This window comes from Saccoglossus kowalevskii, chromosome 22, assembly GCF_978046115.1.
Source record: "Saccoglossus kowalevskii chromosome 22, keSacKowa6.1, whole genome shotgun sequence".
Lineage (NCBI taxonomy): Eukaryota > Metazoa > Hemichordata > Enteropneusta > Harrimaniidae > Saccoglossus > Saccoglossus kowalevskii.
In genome coordinates, this window is record NC_140662.1 from 22,585,527 (window position 1) to 22,605,285 (window position 19,759).

Here is a 19,759-nt window from a genome sequence, read left to right on the forward strand (position 1 = left end):
CCAAAATTAGAAAATTAAAGATATCATTATGAAATGAACAAATTCGAGAGTGGTCCACATGTAGTACCTATATATGTAATATCAAAGCAATTGGACTTGCGGTTTCTAACAAGAAGTTGAAAATATCACTTTTTACCAAAAATGACAAAAATATTCACCAAAATTAGAGAATTGAAGATATCATTACAAAATGAACAAATCTGAGAGAGATCCACATGTAGTACCTATATATGTAATATCAAAGCAATTGGACTTGTGGTTTTTAACAAGAAGTTGAAAATATCACTTTTCACCAAAAATGACAAAAATATTCACCAAAATTAGAAAATTAAAGATATCATTATGAAATGAACAAATTCGAGAGTGGTCCACATGTAGTACCTATATATGTAATATCAAAGCAATTGGACTTGCGGTTTCTAACAAGAAGTTGAAAATATCACTTTTTACCAAAAATGACAAAAATATTCACCAAAATTAGAGAATTGAAGATATCATTACAAAATGAACAAATCTGAGAGAGATCCACATGTAGTACCTATATATGTAATATCAAAGCAATTGGACTTGTGGTTTTTAACAAGAAGTCGAAAGTATCACTTTTTACCAAAAATGACAAAAATATTCACCAAATTTAGAGAATTAAAGATATCATTACAAAATGAACAAATCTGAGAGAGGTCCACATGTAGTACCTATATATGTAATATCAAAGCAATTGGACTTGTCGTTTTTAACAAGAAGTCGAAAATATCACTTTTTACCAAAAATGACAAAAATATTTACCAAAATTAGAGAATTGAAGATATGATCATGAAATGAACAAATCTGAGAGAGGTCTACCCAAGGTACATATACACCAAGTATCAAAGCATTCAGACTTGTAGTTTTCAAGAAGAAGTCGAAAATGTAAAACATTGACACGGACGACAGACGACGGACGACGGACAATCACTCATATGATAAGCTCCGCTCGACAAAGTCGACAGCGGAGCTAAAAATGGTGGAACGAGAACAAATGTTTCAAACGAATGCAAACAGCTTTTCATGGAATGGTGGATTTGATTGTTTTCAGTGACATATGTATGACAATGCAAGTAATTATATACACTCCCGTGCACACATTGTTGAAACATAGTAGCTAAAATATACATTAAAATCTTTGTAACGTTTTATAAAATATTTAGTTATTCATCGTGGTCACTAACCTTTTTCGAGAGAGATAAATGCATTTTTGTTCTTTATTTAGGACACTGTATGAATACGCTCGATTTTTAAAATAAAATGTCACATGCATCGAAAAGTATGTGTGAAGTTTTTACTGTTAAATTGTAAAAAGAATACACTTGGTTAATGATAGTATTACATCTTATTTATTTCGGTTTGTTGAAGACAAACCCCTGTAAATAATAAACAAACTTCAACTCCTCCACCCCCCAAATTTTTTTTTTTTTATAAATTTTCAACATTTAGAATAGAATAGAATAGAATAGAATAGATTTATTCCACCAGAAAAAAGAGACAATTGTACAGGGAACTTTATCTGAATGAATATTAAATATATATATTATTCCTGGTGGGGACCAGAGAGGTAGTTCTAGCAGAACTAATCTAGTCCCTGGCCCCAAAACCATACTCAACTGTTAAAATATACGTTGTTGTGAATAGTGATACACAAAAAAAATTATATTGTTAAGTTAAAAATAAATAAATAAATACATAATTAAGTAAGTAAAGAGACTACAAACTCTCATAATCAATAATAATGAAGAAAACAAAAATAGACAATACTAATACATATACTACAATAATGCAAGTATTTATACATTAGTTAAAAGATATTTTTTTAATGCCGTTTTGAACGAGTTTCGTAAAGTTAATGTTTTTAACGAAGTTGGGAGCTCATTCCAATGTTTTACAAGAGAAAATGTCAGACTTTTCTTAGTTGAACTTAAATTAATTTGTGGTGTGGCAAGTTTCTCAGAGGTTACTGATCGTGTATGGTATGGATGTGATATTGATAAGGCGTAATGATCCAGAGAGTGTGCATGGTGGCCATTTTTCAAATCGTATGCAAATAAACATGTATTGTACTTACATAATTTATACACATCAAGAATGCCAAGTTGCAGGAAAAGTGGTGTGGTACTTGCTCGAAAATGAGAGAAAGAAATTAATCTGACAAACTTTTTTTGTAATTTAAAAATTGGATCAATATATGTGCTAAAAGTGTGTCCCCATATTTCTATACAATAAGCAATGTGTGGGAGAATCAACGAGTTGTAAAGTAATATCATAATGGATTTTGGTAAATAATGCCTCAAGTATGAGATTATCCCAATTGTTTTACTGATTTTTTTAACAATGTTATCGATATGGGGTCTCCAACAAAGTGTTGAGTCAAGCGTGACACCTAAATAAACAGCTGACGACACCATTCTTAATGACAAATCATCAATTGATAATACGCCCTCAATAGTTGTTTTTCTTTGAGCTGTCTGAAAAATCATGAAATTTGTTTTGTCAATGTTTATAGTTAATTTATTTGATTTACACCAGGTAGCAACTTTATTTAATTCAATATTGAGTGTGTGAAGGTTTACAGAACGGTCTTTTACGGAATAAAATAGACTGGTGTCATCAGCAAATAGTCTGAATGAAAAAAGGGGGGATGATCGAGAAATGTCATTAATATAAACTAAAAAAAGAAGAGGGCCTAGGATTGACCCTTGTGGTACCCCTGTGGAAATAGTTTCACAGTCAGAATCATTGTTTTTAGTACTGACATATTGTTGCCGACCGTCCAAAAAAGTTTTAAACCAGTTCAAAGTTGACCCTCTAATCCCATATTGTTGTAGTTTAGCTAGCAAAATACTGTGATCAATGGTATCGAAAGCTTTTCTCAAATCTATAAAAGCACCAAGTGTGACAAAACCTTCATCAATTCTTTTTGAGATTTCAGCTGTGAGATCAGCTAAGGCGAGTTTAGTGCTATATTGCTTTCAGAACCCGTACTGATTTTCTGAAAGAATTTTAAATTTGTCCATAAAGGCACACAACTGTTTATTGGCGAATGATTCGAATAGTTTGCTGAAGACAGGTAAAACGGAGATCGGCCTGTAGTTTCCAACTTCATAAGCACACCCTTTCTTGAAAATGGGAGTCACCCGTGCTTTTTTCAGTTTGTCAGGGAATACGCCTTTCGACAAGGAACAATTTATAATATAGGCGATTGGTTCGGCAATATATTCAGCAGCCACTTTCACAAGTTTTGGGTGAATACCGTCATAACCAACGGATTTACGAATGTCACATTAAACATTAACATTGGCTATCCTTCATATTCAGCAGGCTTTGGTATTCCTTGAGGAGAAATTAAATTTCAGTTGTGATTCAGTTGTTAAGAATTTCTTGAAATTGGTAGAAATGTCAAAGAAGAATTATGGGTAAGATTTTAATGAGTCCTCAGGCAAAGGTAGAATAGGACATAAAGGTAATTCTTTTGTTGTGTCATCAAAATTCAATCCTCTGAGATCATCATCAAATATATCATTCTATCTTATATATTAATAATTTGTGTTTAAAATGGAGCCCTCAGAGCAAATAAAAATGATATAATTTTACTCGTGTAGTACAAGAAGCAAGAAAGAAAAAATCACGAACAAAAACATCATTCAATTATATGTAGAAATGCATTCTATGAGTAGAAATAAGACTTGTGTGGTTGAAATTTCAGCTTACGTTGAAGGGAAATTAATCAAATTAGAGTGAATTGAATTGCTGTCTACAGGTAATTCAGATGAGGATTGCAATGCGAAGTAGATCGCTGCTACTTTGAGCGTCATTCTTGGGGGTACACGATATAGATTGTAGCTAAATGGCAAATGAATTTTGCTATTACATTCCTGTTAACTATACATAAACACAATTTATGAACATTTCTTCCACCCCTATTAATTCAGAATAAAAGAAATACCAAGGTAAATGGCAAATAGAAAATGCTATGTGATTTTTTAGGTTATTATAAACATGTATCACTTGAAATAAATAAAGATGAATATGTTCCCAGAAACATATTTCAATCAATTAAGCATTGATTCATGCAAAAAAAAAAAAGCAATGTTTTCATTCGAGCAGTTTTTGGGGGAATTTCTGGAATTTACATAAAGACATGTGCCGCCATAGAAAACGCTAGCCCTCTATCTGCGTATAACGTGCTAGAAAGTTGTATTTTCAGCTAAGTTCTACTACTGACGTTCACTTCGAATATTTCATACTATTATCAGGTTTTTTTCAATATTTCAAAATTACTCAAATTTTGGGTCTAACACAGATGGCCAAGAGACTGAACGCAAAACATGGCACACTGGGATGATGCCAGCAAGGAATTGATCAACCTTAATACAAATTTGAAAATTTTAGACATTGACCATATCATAATTCAATTTATTGTAATCATATTAAAAAATCAATTATATAATGTAATAATAGAAAACTCCTGGGTTTTGAAAATTCACTTGACAAGCCACTAAGTATGCTTGCAAAATTAACTAAACAATAATTGGCTGAGCAAACCCCCTAAGTGAATAGAAATACAAGTTGAAAACCGCCCCCTAACTGACAATAAGATGGCACATGAAATATCTGTAACTAAGCAGCCTGCTAGGTAAAACCCCTAAGCTAGTATAAAAGACAATTTGAAACCCCTTAACTTACATAATTTCTTCAATATGGCACATTAAAGTGAGCTGGTGCATTAGTTGATGTGCTTAATCTATTTTTAAGAGATTTAATAGTTAGAACAATATTTCTTGTGTCATTGTAACAATCTTAATTTTAGTATGATTCAAGGAATCTTATTATCTAGAATCACAACTGAAATTGAATTTCTCTTCAAGGAATACCAAAACATACTTTCCACAATTAATGATTTGAAATAACCATATCGATTGACAAACATAAATTCTCTTTTATTTGTTTTGCTATGATTTATTTCCCAATACATAAATAATATACTAATAAATAAGCAGTAAAACCGAAAAAGTGATATTTTTGTGATTCCATGACAGTTTGCTCTTATTTTAGACATAGATTATAAGCAACATCAATAAATGTTGAAATTTGGTTGCAAGAACTGTCAATCACAATTTGGTCACATTTCCCAAAAAACACCTTTTTTCATATTTTTCATAATTTAAAACCTGTAGCCGATGAAAAATAAAATTCATTTAGACCAAAATGAGCAAAGAAATTATAGGAAAAAAAGGCAAAATGTTGCACAAACTTTTTCTGTGACAAAAATTCAAGGGTTTACTACCACACACAAAATGCACGACTTCAATACTGTCGCGCGCAGTTATCTAACATGAAAAAATTTTACTTTCTGTATGATGTTCTCTAAGCTAGTTTGTAATTTCAGACATTGTTTTGATAACCACGAGTTGAGTCCTAAGAGACTAGATCGGTTTCTGTAGCAACCGTGACGCTATATTCAAACGTTCGCTACATTGTTTCCCATTGCGTTCTCGTGGTACTTGTCTGTTTACCGCCCAAAATTCCCACCAAAGTTCTGCCTCGTGTTAGTCTCGTGTCACTCCTAATATGGAATGACAGCGTTATGTTTTGTTTGTATGCGCCAATCATTAGCGTTGTTTTATTTTCGGAACGTTTTGACATGATATATTCTAGAGTACAAACACGTGTTTGGCACTTCTCCGATTAGCTGTCACCGAGACAAATGCCGCTCTAACGTTGACAATTACATTAACCAGGCAAAGCGCTGTCGTGAGAAGTCCGATTCAGGCCGTCGCTGTAATTCCTTCTATGGTAGCTTCGCAACTTGATGCTCGTTATGCACACCCTCCTTTCTATGCTCTCTACGATGCCAACTCCTCATGAAGCTATTATTTAGCGATCTATATTTTATACCAAGAAGTATTTGCTGTACAACGTATTGATGTTCATGTTGAGTACAAATAAACCAGTTTGAATTATACCTCACGTCTGTTCAACTCAAGAAAACACAACGCAATCGATGTCCGTTTCAATAACAATTCCGCATGATTAGTCAGTTCGTTTTATGTGACGAAAAGAACACCCCAACGCCGAGTTTTGCGATATAAACTTATCCACCACATATACAGACAATCTTAAAGTTGATATGTACATGTAGTTGGAATAGCTGAAGCAATCAATTTAACCTCAATTATTAACAAGATTTTTTAATCAAAGAAAGCTTAGAAAGAACTCCCATGTGCTGAGAGTATTGGAGACACATTAAATATAATTCGAAATTACTTAGCTGAAAACTAATTATGCAAATCAGAAAATTAATATGACCAGATTTGAGTGTAAAACTAATGAGGTCTGCGCAATGTAACAGAAAATCTATGTCTCCAAGTTTAATTGAAATGTGATTAGAACCAAAAAATTATGAATTATTATGCTTATTAGGGAATTAATATGAACAGATTTTTACCCCAAACTAATTAGGTTTGTACATTGTCCTAGAGCATCTTTGTACTTAGTTTCATTGAAATGGAATAATTAGCACCGTGAAAACTCCAAAATTTCGACCTCTCTAAAAATTTGACCGCCTATTTATTTGCCGGGTTTCGGTGTTTTATTTACCTCCAAATTTTCGACTCCACTAAAAATTGCCGACTCATTCTTATTCGAAAATTGCGACCAGTTTTAGTTTTCCCCCAAACGAAAAAAAAAAACAGACAGATGTGAGCGTTCAAACGGGACCTTCCTCAAAGGCATGAATCCGGGTTTCTGATTGACTGAGAGATTTTTATTTTATTGGTAACGAAAATATATTCTAAATAAACGAAGTTTCAAATAAAAACAAACACAAAAATCTCGGCATGCTGCGTTTCTGAATTGTTGATTATTACTGTACTCAGTAGTGATTATAATAATGTACACAAAATAAATTTGTTGAATGGTTATGAAATACAAATAAAAGTCAACTTAGTTTCATCGTAAGCGAATGATTCCGGTCTCGTATAAACGTTTGATGCTGTAGGATATCCGCCATGTTCTCTTAGGTCAAATAGGTCAAATCGCTAATTAACCAATCAAAAAGCTGGATGATGCGAAAACGGCATGATTTTTTTTAAATAAAAAAATTAGTTGTTTTTAAAAAATAAACTGGTCATCTGAAGAATAATTTAACATTGTTCACAGTGATAACAGCTCATTCTCGAAAGGAAGCTTACCCGCTCACGCTAGTCACGATAAAAATCATACACGTGTACTCTTGAATAGACAGACGTCAATGACTACGGTAAAACTTAGACTCTATTTTAGCCGGCAGGATTGATTGAAATGTCCGAAAAATGACGCCAAAATACACCTTAAAAGTCCCATTTTATTTTCTTAAATCCCATTATATTTTTTAATCCAAGGGCGAATTTACGGCAGAATTTGGTCCCTCAAATCACCGGTACGGTGCTCAAATAAGGGACACGTGAGCTTTGATTCTAACCGGATACATTGCACTGGGTCGGGGAGATCGTTTGCTAAACTTCCATGTATCTTTTGTCCAATGGGTACCTGTACTTCGAACATTCGCAAGTTTTCCTAGGTAGTGCGAGACAGCTTTGTCTTTTGACCTATTAGTTTTGTGCTGACCTCTTCTCCGCGTCTTGATGTTTTGTTTTGCTTGTCATAATACTCACTGATTGATGACTTTGTTTAGATTTTGAGTTACAACTCGGCCACGACCTTTGCTTTTACCGTGAAACATGAGGAAGTTTACGTCAATTGACGGACATTGCATTTTTTAAAAACTAATGAAGCACACTGTCTATCATCCCCATTTTTTTTTGCTGATTTCTATTCTGAAAAATTCGACCGTCCGAAAATGCACCTTAATTTTGACTCTAAAAACACGTCACATTTCTAACACAAATTATTTAAAACCAGTCGAAATTTTGGAGTTTTTACGGTACTTTAGATATCAGTGTGAAAGATTAAAATTGGTTAATTATGCAAATTAGGTAATTAATATGTACAGATTTTAACCCACAATTATTCAGGTCTGTCTATTGTCCTACAGCATCCATGTACATTCATTGATATGTGATGTATAGTACCTGAGATATCAGTGTGAAAGTTGGTTAATTATGCAAATTAGGTGATTAATATGCACAAATATTTACCGGAAACTAATTGGGTCTGCATAATTCTAGATTCATTGAAATATGATGATTAGTACTTTAGATATCAGTAGAAAAGCTGAAAATTAATTATGCAAATTAGGTAATTAATATGCACAATTATTTACCCTAAAACTAATCAGGTCTCTGCATAGTCCTAAAGGATCTATGTACCAAGTTTCATTGAAATGCGATGATTAGTACTTGAGATACCCGTGGAAAAGCTGAAAATTAACTAATTATGCAAATTAGGTGATTAATATGCACAAATATTTATCGAAAACAATCAATCTCTGCATAGTCCTTGAGTATGTAAGTACCAAGTTTCATTGAAATGTAATGCTAACTACTTATATCAAATGCTGAAAATTAATTAATTATGCAAATTAGGTAATTAATATGTACTGATATTACCATAAAAACTATCAGGTCTGTGCAGTGTCGTATGACATCTATGTACCAAGTTTCATTGAAATGTGATGATTAGTACTTGAGATATCAGTGGAAAAACCGAAAATTGACTAATCATTATGCAAATTAGGTAATTAGTATCCACGGATTATTACCAAAAACTAATCAAAACCTAGCATTAGTTCAGAGCATCTATGTACCAAGTTTCATCAAAATCCAATGAGTGGTTGTTTAGATATCAGTGGAACAGCCATGGAACCACTAAAAAATAGCTAATTATCATGCAAATTAGGTAATTAATATGCACGGATTTTTACCAAAAAATAATAAAATCTGCGCATATGTTCAGAGCATCTATGTACCAAGTTTCATCAAAATCCAATGAGTGGTTCTTTAGATATCAGTGGAACAGTCATAGAACAGCTAAAAATTAGCTAATTATCATGCAAATTAGGTAATTAACGAGCATGGATTTTTACCAAAACCTAATCAAATCTGCGCATTGGCCCAGAGCATCTATGCACCAAGTTTCATCAAAAACCGATGTATGGTTCTTGAGATAGCAGTGGAACAGTCGGACACACATACACACATACACACACACATACACACATACACACATACAGACACACTAACTGCAAAGACTCCCATTTTGTGCTTCGCACATGGGAGTCAAAAATGTAATGCACAAAAGTTTTGTCACTGTAGACACACAAAATATAAAGAATAGCATTTCTGAAGTACTGAGAATCCAGACAATAAGAAGGTATACACTAGAGGGCGGTGTTTATCATACAAATTTATTGACATCCTCTGTGGGGGATTTCAGTTGGCAATTTGTGAACACTGTATAAAAGGCATACAAGTTCCAACTTTACAAAATAAATCCTGGGCAAGACATCTGGCATCAAAATAATCCCAATTATGCATAAATCGGCATGCTCAAATAATGATTTTGATAATCATACCTTCTCAGTACAAATCGAAATACAGAACTCAACATCTTATCAACACAAAATCTCACCTGACTGTCTGCAGCACTTGGAAACCAACAATCCACAACACACTTTTTTTCTACCAATACTGCAAAGAATAAAAGCAGAAACTTTAGTTTTTCTCAGAGAATATTCACTTTCTTCACTATGCTGTTCAGGGAAAAGTGCCTTGTATTTTTAAAGAATCATGGGAAACATCTATACTGCAAAGCATTGTGGGTATCATCTATGATGTTGCAAAGGATTATGGGAAATGTCTGTGATGCTGAAAAAATTATTATCGGAAATATGTATAATGCAGCAAAGAGCCATGAAAAGCATCTATAATTATGCAAGAATAATCGGAAACAGCTATGTTGCAAAGAATCATGGAACGCATACACAATGTTGCAAAGGATTGTGGGAACCATCCATTATATTACACCAATCATGAAAAGCATATATGATGTTGCAAAGGATCATGGGAAGCACACGTGTTGATTGTAGCCATGTGTATATTACAAAGCATCATGGGAAACTTCTAAGATATTGCAAAAGGATCATGGAAGCTACCCTGATATTACAAAGAGACATAGAAACTTGCCTAACTTTGAAAAGAATGACAGAAAACATGTTGCCTAATGCAAAGGATCATGGGAAAGCAAAGTAATAACAAATGCTTGTATCTTGACTATACAGTGCATCTTCTTGAGACTCTCATATTGGGTTTCTATAGCGATATCACTTCCTAACGCATGAAAACCCGACAGTATGAAATGCCAAAGCAATCGCAAGATGTCTTTCTATTTCCTACACCTTTTTTCCTTCTATTTAAAAATCAATTCTGAGGCAAAGTACATGTACATGCCAAATAATCATGTTATTATGAGTTTTTGCAGTAGAATATAATCACTGCAAGCCATTCGGAAAATGTTATAGATTCTCATGCTTGATTGATTTTTACATGACAAGGTTCATGATAAAGTTCAATCTTCTTAAAAGATTTCAGAGCTTTTAACTACAAGTACATTAGTATGGAATTTTCACAACTGAATATTTTTGCAATTTGAGAACATAAATATTGGGTTTTAATTTTCCCACAAATCACCTCAATAGTCTAATAAATAACTCATTTTAAATTTTTACTGCTATACAAGTTTGCAGTTAAGTGGAAGCATGTATACTATACCAGACACAAACAAACAAACTGCTCTCTGATTGGTCTGACTGTCAGGTTTTAGAGTTGGGTAGCCAATCAGGCACAGTGTTGTAGGTAGCATTGACAAGTTTAAGCTTTCCATGAGTCACATACATCTCCCACAATTAAGAAAGTATATAACTTTATAGATGCAGAAATAAAGGATTTAATCACTGCTTTATCAAAAGATAACCTTCCACAAAATAGTCCCATTCAAAATCTACTATTTACCACAAACAATGTTGATAGAAAGAAAAAAAATAAACCTTCACCTTTGACATCAATATCAACTAGCAACACAAAATAGTCCTGTTCAAAATTTGAAAATTAAAGAAGAAAACATGAGGATTTACATCAGTAAGTAATTTCATCTCTAGGAAAAGTGCATATAACTAAAGAATTGCATTTGTTCTAATTTATGTAAAAATCGCGCTATTAATAGAGCAACTACAGGAAATAACAATTTAAAACTTTTGTACCCCAAACTTGTGAACAAATTTCATACCAGGGATTTTTTTAAACAAGGAACAGGGGCGCAGCGCCCTCATGCCATGGACAAGTGCCCCCCCCCCCTACCCTAGGGAGCAGATCCTCTGGCAACCATAAAATTCTGATTGACCAGTGATTACATGTGGCCACAGTCTTCAACTGTGACCTGTCTGATAGTAATTTTGGCCCAAGGAAGCCATATAATGTTTAATTTTATCTTAGAATTATCAAAAACTCCACACCCTGGTGGAAAGAGAACCCTATCTTCCCCCACTTGGTGGCGCTGCTAAATTGCAGTGCTCCCTCTTGCAGTTTTTTTCATTGAACCCCTGCATGCGAGTTTATATTATGCAGTTATTGGATACCTGATAAAAGAGAGCTGTGTGAAAGCAAATACTTTATGCAATCACTGGCATCATTATAAAATATACTCATGCTAGGAAACAGAAATACAGGAACAGAAATACAACACTGAAAGGCTCTCTACACTTGAAACTAATTACTGTAAAATCTGTACGAGAAGCCGCTGCTTCTTCTTTAAATAGTAAAATGCAACCAAGGGAATGAGGCTTCTATTAGAGCATCTACACAAATAAGAAATGGTATTGGTTCTCAATTGTTCAAATAGCGTGGGTACAGCTTTTAATACGGATTTTATATTAGTCGCTATATTTCAGTCACTTTGTTCACATTGCTTTGTGTTTGTATGAAAGAATATTGAACGATATGAATTTGCATATTAAATATCAAAACAGTCAACAATGTAGTTGAGAAAGATAGGCTGATTTTTTCCAGATGACAAGTCTGAACATGCAGCCAGAATTCTGTCATTACGAAAAATGTTTGTTAAGAGCAATATTCTCGTAATGACCTCACATATGGTGCAATATACATGTAATCACCTCAAATCCAGCACAGTATGGGTAATGATATTCACCTGTGGGGAAACTTACACCGAAATGAACAACAAGGAGCGACAAACGAGAAAGGAAAATGGTCATGGTATCTCTCTAGGGAAGGAACGCAGTTTAGGATAACTTTCTTGAACGCTGCCGACATCACTTCACATATTTGTGGTTACTCACTGATGAATAAAATATCACCCCATGGGGGAAGAAGTAGTGATCTGTACCTGATTGGCAAGTTCAAATCAGATTTCAATCTCAATAAATACGCTCAATCACACTTTCGTAAAAGTATCTGTCCCAATGGTTGCCATGCCTTGGGGTAAAATGTGCTAGTATCGGGCATTCAAAAAGTGCGGTTCTAAGAACAGCTGATTGGTCGAGACATGTCACATGACACAGGTACAGTTCAAATGTTAATGAAAAAAATTCAGGTTTGATATTAGAAAGAACCCGTTTATAGTTAGTGATACACTAGAATCAACAAACCCTTGTATGTTACGAATTATTTATAAGCATTAATATTTATAAACCGAAATGACATTTACATTTGTATGAGGGTGTGCAGTGATATCATAAATTTAAATACAAAATCAACTGCTTTAAAGCATAATCACTTTTCAGAATTGAGCTGGAACAAAAAAAAAACAGTATTTGTGAATTTTTGAATAATTGAATCTTAACACAAATATTAACAAGCAGCCTCTCGGCTGAGATAGCTCCGCTGTTATCATTAGAAAATGAACAATATGTAGACTTGCTGTTTTTAACAAGAATTCAAAAATATCACTTTTCACCCAAAATGACAAAAATAATTGAAGATATCACCACGAAATTAACAATCTGAAAGAGGTGCACATGTAGTACATATAGAAGTAATATAAAAGCAATCGCACTTGTGGTTTTTAACAAGAAGTCAAAAATATCACTTTTTACCAAAAATTGCAAAAATAATCATCAAAATTAGAAAATTGAAGATATCATCATGAAATGAACAAATCTTAGAGAGGACCACATGTAGTACCTATATAAGTAATATCAAAGCAATTGGACTTGCGGTTTTTAACAAGAAGTTGAAAATATCACTTTTTACCAAAAATGACAAAAATATTCACCAAAATTAGAGAATTAAAGATATCATTACAAAATGAACAAATCAGAGAGAGGTCCACATGTAGTACCTATATATGTAATATCAAAGCAATTGGACTTGCGGTTTTTAAGAATATGTCGAAAATATCACTTTTTACCAAAAAAGACAAAAATATTCATCAAAATTAGAGAATTGAAGATATCATCATGAAATGAACAAATCTAAGAGAGGTCTACCCAAGGTACATATACACCAAGTATCAAAGCATTCAGGCTTATAGTTTTCAAGAAGAAGTCGAACAAGTACAAGTCATTGTCAATGACACGTCCCCGTTCCGTTCATATTTGAGTGACATATACATTCAAAGCAGATCATGACTGAAATGCACCTGCATATGTACAACACATTGTGCTAAATCTGAACAAAATCCATCCATGCATGACTGAGATCCGGTTCTGGAATTGTGAAAATACGTGATTTTGATGCATTTTCGGCCTTAAAATGGCCATCATTCCGCTATTGTTAAGCAGATCATGAAACAAATGCACATATCTATTTGTGACATGATGTACCATGTGTGTGTGAAGTTTGAACTTGATCAATCCAGACATGTCTTGGATACGGATCCAGAACTGAATTCTTTAACAAAATGGCCGCCAGTCGGCCATTTCGAACTTGATCCGAAAAAAAAAGGATGTGCATCAAGGTCCTATTATGTTTAATGTATGTACCAAATTTGAACAAAATCCATCCATGCATAACTGAGATACGGGTCCGGAATGGTGAAAATGTGCGATTTCAATGCATTTTCGGCCTTAAAGCGGCCCCCACTTGGCTATCGTTAATGAGATCATGAAACAAATGCACATACATATTTGTGACATGATGTACCTTGTGTGTGTGAAGTTTGAACTTGATCAATCCAGACATGTCTCGGATACGGGTCCAGAACTGAATTCTTTAAAACAAAATGGCTGCCAGTCGGCTATTTCGAACTTGATCCGGAAAAAAAAAAGACGTGCATCAAGGTCCTATTATGTTTAATGTATGTACCAAATTTGAATGAAATCCGTCCATGCATAACTGAGATCCGGGTCCGGAATGGTGAAAATGTGCGATTTCAATGCATTTTCGGCCTTAAAGCGGCCGCCATTTGGCTATCGTTAATGAGATCATGAAACAAATGCACATACATATTTGTGACATGATGTACCTTGTGTGTGTGAAGTTTGAACTCGATCAATCCAAGCATGTCTCAGATACGGATCCAGAACTGAATTCTTTAAAACAAAATGGCTGCCAGTCGGCTATTTCGAACTTGATCCAAAAAAAAAAAAATGACGTGCATCAAGGTCCTATTATGTTTAATGTATGTACCAAATTTGAACAAAATCCGTCCATGCATAACTGAGATCCGGGTCCGGAATGGTGAAAATGTGCGATTTTGATGCATTTTCGGCCTTAAAATGGCCGCTATTCGGCTATCGTTAATCAGATCATGAAAAAAATGCATGTGCATATGTCCCATATAATGTGTGATATATGAGTGAAGTTTGAACTTAATCGGTCCATGCATGTTCGAGATACAGGTGATCACGGACGGACGCACACAGGGCAAAACCATAAGTCCCCGTTTTCAGACTGCGTCCGAACGGGGACTAAAAACATTGACACGGACGACGGACGACAGACGACAGATGATGGACGAGGGACGATGGACGACGACGGACAATCACTCATATGATAAGCTCCGCTCGACAAAGTCGACAGCGGAGCTAACAATAGAGAGCTGCAGATATTGTTGAGAAAATTAACAAAACAACCTAATACATTGTGGATATGAAAGCGACCTTATTTACAGTTTTGAAGAAAAAAAAGGTAGTTATGTAACTACAGGGATGAACAGTCTTTATACATATGTTATTTTAGTCAACTACTTGTCCAGAAGATGGAAACAGTACTATTTTGATTAAATGTTGCATTTTTATATTGAAGAAATATTTTCAATTAAGGTAGCAACAAGAGGAATACTAGTTAAAACATAATTTGTGATTCAGATATTCTCTAAATGTTATTACCGGTAAGTACATGTATGTCGATACAACAAACGATACATCATGAGAAAGCGTTGAAAATAACAGTGTTATAAAAAGTTGAAATTGTCAAAAAAGCATAACAGTGAAATTGTCCGTTCCTTGGACAAACTCGGTACAGCATGCTGTAAAGATGTTGTATAGGTTGTTATAGTAGCACGCTGATGAACTTATGAAGTTTGAACCACAGCACAAATCACTGTTTAACTTGTTTTTCCCCTGTTGTACGTAATCTTACAAATCTGTAATTTGTAATTACAAATCTTAACTATATTAACACCAACTTTTGTCACCTTTGAAGGTTACTCGGGGCAACATGGAAGTTGGTTGTCTTGTCATCTTGGAAGACAACAAGGTAAAAATTTAAGATATGGATAATGACAATCAGTAATATTTATGTCTCTAGTATTTTATCAGAACAGTAGGGTGAAACTCTGACTTGAGATGACATATGACCGTACGAAACCATTGTATAATGGCCGATTGCAATGTCTTATTTAGGCCTGCGATGTCTTAAGGTAGCGGGACTATTATTTGCATACTTGTTTTCATCTTCTAATTGTGACTAAATGACTATAAATAGACCCAGGAAAGTATATATTTTTGGAATCACCAGACTTCAAGCTTTTCAAAAATGTGTTTTACATGCCCGTCTCTGCATTCTACGACACGTTACTCAATCAAAGGTGAAAAAATACTTTTTTTGTGAAAAAAATAATTACGCAGTTATGCTGGTGATAAGAAGTTTTTTTTTTTCACTTTTCCTAGTTGTTCAATAGTCTGGTAAATTAAATTTGTCTGGTCAGTTTTATTCAAGCAACGCGTTTTAAAAAGTGGTGTGCTGAATTTTAATTTCTGTTTTAGTCGCATTGCCCCCAACTCAAACCACAACACATTGGTAAATAATTCATGAAATAGTTTGGCTGGACACATTCAAGTTCCTCTCATTGTCACCTTAAAGCTGTGAAAATTTGGTGTTAATCTGACGACAATAAGTATACGTTATTTTTTGTTAAAGACCTTGTATTTTGAAAAACATAAACTCCTAGAAAATGTCCATGAAGTCACAGCAATGATTTTCAAGCTTGTTTATCTGCACAAGCGATTTGTTTTCCCATCAAGGTCTGTTTTACCATGTGTATGGGCATCCAAATGTGTAAGGCTATTGGAAACGAAAACAAGCAGCCTATCGGCTGAGATAGCTCCGCTGTTAGCAATGCACATTTCAATTAAAGAACAGAAGACATCATTAGAAAATGAACAATGTGTATAGTATCAAAGCAATCGGACTCACAGTTTTTAACAAGAAGTTGAAAATATCACTTTTTACCAAAAATTACAAAAATATTCACCAAAATTAGAGAATTGAAGATATCATCACGAAATGAACAAATCTGAGAAAGGTCTACATGTAGTATCTATATATGTAATATCAAAGCAATTGAACTTTTGGTTTTTAACAAGAAGTCGAAAATATCACTTTTTACCAAAAATGACAAAAATATTCACCAAAATTAGAGAATTGAAGATATCATCACAAAATGAACAAATCTGAGAAAGGTCTACATGTAGTATCTATATATGTAATATCACAGCAATTGAACTTTTGGTTTTTAACAAGAAGTCGAAAATATCACTTTTTACCAAAAATGACGAAAAAATTCACCAAAATTAGAGAATTGAAGATATCATCACAAAATGAACAAATCTGAGAAAGGTCTACAAGTAGTATCTATATATGTAATATCAAAGCAATTGAACTATTGGTTTTTAACAAGAAGTCGAAAATATCCCTTTTTACCAAAAATGACAAAAATATTCACTGAAATTAGAGAATTGAAGATATCAACAGGAAATGAACAAACCTAAGAGGTCTACCCAAGGTACATATACACCAAGTATCAAAGCATTCAGGCTTGTAGTTTTCAAGAAGAAGTCGAAAAAGTAAAACATTGACACGGACGACGACGGACAATCACTCATATGATAAGCTCCGCTCGACAAAGTCGACAGCGGAGCTAAAAAATAAAACATTGACACGGACGATGATGGTCGACGACGGACAATCACTCATATGATAAGCTCCACTCGATAAAGTCGACAGCGGAGCTAAAAATAAAGGAATAGGATAGCTATAATTTGATAAAATCGGCAGATGAAAACACCAAAATCAGCGATTTTTTTTTCAGTGGCTGTGTGACCTTGTGTCTGACACATTCATATGCAAATGACTAATCTGTGAAACAAACAGGGGTGGAGACAAACCACTCAAATGTTTGGAAACACTCATTGTGTGTAAGATAGCTACTGATAACACAACCTAACATTGCTTTGTCTTGAGTTAATCTTTGAAACTTATAGGCACACAGATTAAACCTGTGTTGTTGATTTTGCGAAACCTTGCTTCCCTTCAGAAAATCTACATTTTAACCAACTTACATGACATTCTATTGTATGTTGAATTTATCATATGAAAGTTTATAGTGCATTTCATCAATTAATAAATAAATGTGAAAATCGTAATTTTCAACACAAATAATAGTCTCGCTACTTTAATTAGACCTGCGATGTCTTATTTAGGCCTGCGATGTCTTATTTAGGCCTGCGATGTCTTATTTAGACCTGTTTTCTCTTCTTAAATACTTAATTGTAAAGCAACAAAAACAAGTCAAAATGGTGTAAAGAGAATGCAGATGGTACAGTGATTTTTTTGTTTCTTGTAGAGCTAACCAGTCATCCTCCCAAATGCTCAATGGTCTGTTAATTTCGTTATCTGACCGGTATTGCTTTGACAGAAATGCTCCTTCGTCGTCGCCATGTTCAAATTGACCACTAACTTGAGGGCACTTAACACATTCTAAAGCGTTTACATACTTACACTAGATTTGGTCTAGGCCCTTACATTCAACAGTTTATTAGGTTAAATTTGGCATGTGGTGAGATTTTTTGCCAAGAACATTTATACACATAATTGGCATATGCCGCCTAGCTGTGGTGAGTACACAACTTATAAAACAGAACACTATAAATCAGAAAAGAACCGAAAACCATAAAACAGACATGAACACTACATGACAGAACAGAACACTGCAGAACAAAAAACGAAAGAACAGAACAGAACAGAACACTACACTATAGAACAGAACAGAACAGAACAGAACACTATAGAACAGAACAGAACAGAACAGAACACTACACTATAGAACAGAACAGAACAGAACAGAACAGAACAGAACACTATAGAACAGATAAGAACAGAATAGAAAAGAAATAAATGTCACTCAATCTAGTTTTACTCTTAACATTCAGTGCATGCCTCAAGTACATTCAGCTAAACATAAACCTTATTCAGATAATTTGATTATTTCTAGCCGAGTAAAAATTTAGTTTGCCTGCCACCCACAGTGTTTGAAATTCATCCATTGCACCAACCTAACACTTGGTGAAGACAGCTTTACCTAAATAAATGAAGTGAAAATGGGAATTTGGGCCACACAGATGAAAACTCCTGTTTAACAGTTACGAGGATACTTAATATTGGTCTCTTGGTGGCGCTGTTCAGTATCTTAACAAAAAGATGAAGATAAGTTTGATTTTATACTTTTTGTAGGCATTCCCGCAAAAAAAAAACATTAACAATTTTTTATCACAAATTCAAAATATAATATTCATATTCGTTGATATTTAAGGGACGACGTCAAAAGATCGATGTCGGATAAAAAACTTATTTCCTTTAGTTTGGGGGTGGGGGGGGGGGGGTTTGACCTCAAAAAGTTTCCATCCAACAAAAACGATTTTATTTTTTAATGAAGTCAAAAAAATTTTGGAGTATTTGTAGTTCGTTTTTTTTCTATCAGATCATGGACAGAAATAACCGAAAAGGAAAAAAAAAACAGAAAAATGGTTTGGTTCAAGTGTAAATCTGTGCGTCAAATGAGGTGCATTTGTAAAATCTTTTTACACCCACCCGACAACCAACTGCTATGCAATACTACTGTCCGATTATCAATTTGCATTTAATGGTGAATGTAGTCTGACGCCATGACCAATATTTATCAATTAAGTTTCAGTGGGGGGTAGGGGGGTTTGGAAAAAAACTAAAGGAATTATGTTTTTTATCCGTCATCGATCTTTTGACGTCGTCCCTAAAGCAACAATACATCCAGAGAGAAGATGCAGGACTTAGTTTAATACGTTACTTTTATTGTATTTTTCTCAAAGTTTGGTTTATACTGTACGAGACTACACATTGGAGCAGCGATGCACATACTTCTGTAACAGCATATTTTAGTTACAAAATCAGCCGTTATAAAAAATACAAGTGATGTATGTTTCACTAGAAGGCACATATGGCTAACCATTCTGTGATCTGACCGCAAGCTGGGTTACAATAAGCCAGTTCGATACATCAAGAGCTCAAATGAAAGTGAC

General features: G+C 34.1%; 1 long non-coding RNA gene across 1 annotated transcript in view; it reads right to left on the reverse strand.

The window, feature by feature from the left end:
• The window catches only part of LOC144344442 (uncharacterized), a 65,332-nt gene that overhangs the window by 24,803 nt on the left and 20,770 nt on the right, over positions 1-19,759 (reverse strand). Inside the window, exon 2 of the long non-coding RNA XR_014928287.1 lies at positions 9,601-9,659. This is a non-coding gene — a long non-coding RNA (uncharacterized LOC144344442). The remainder of the gene's footprint in view (positions 1-9,600; positions 9,660-19,759) is intronic.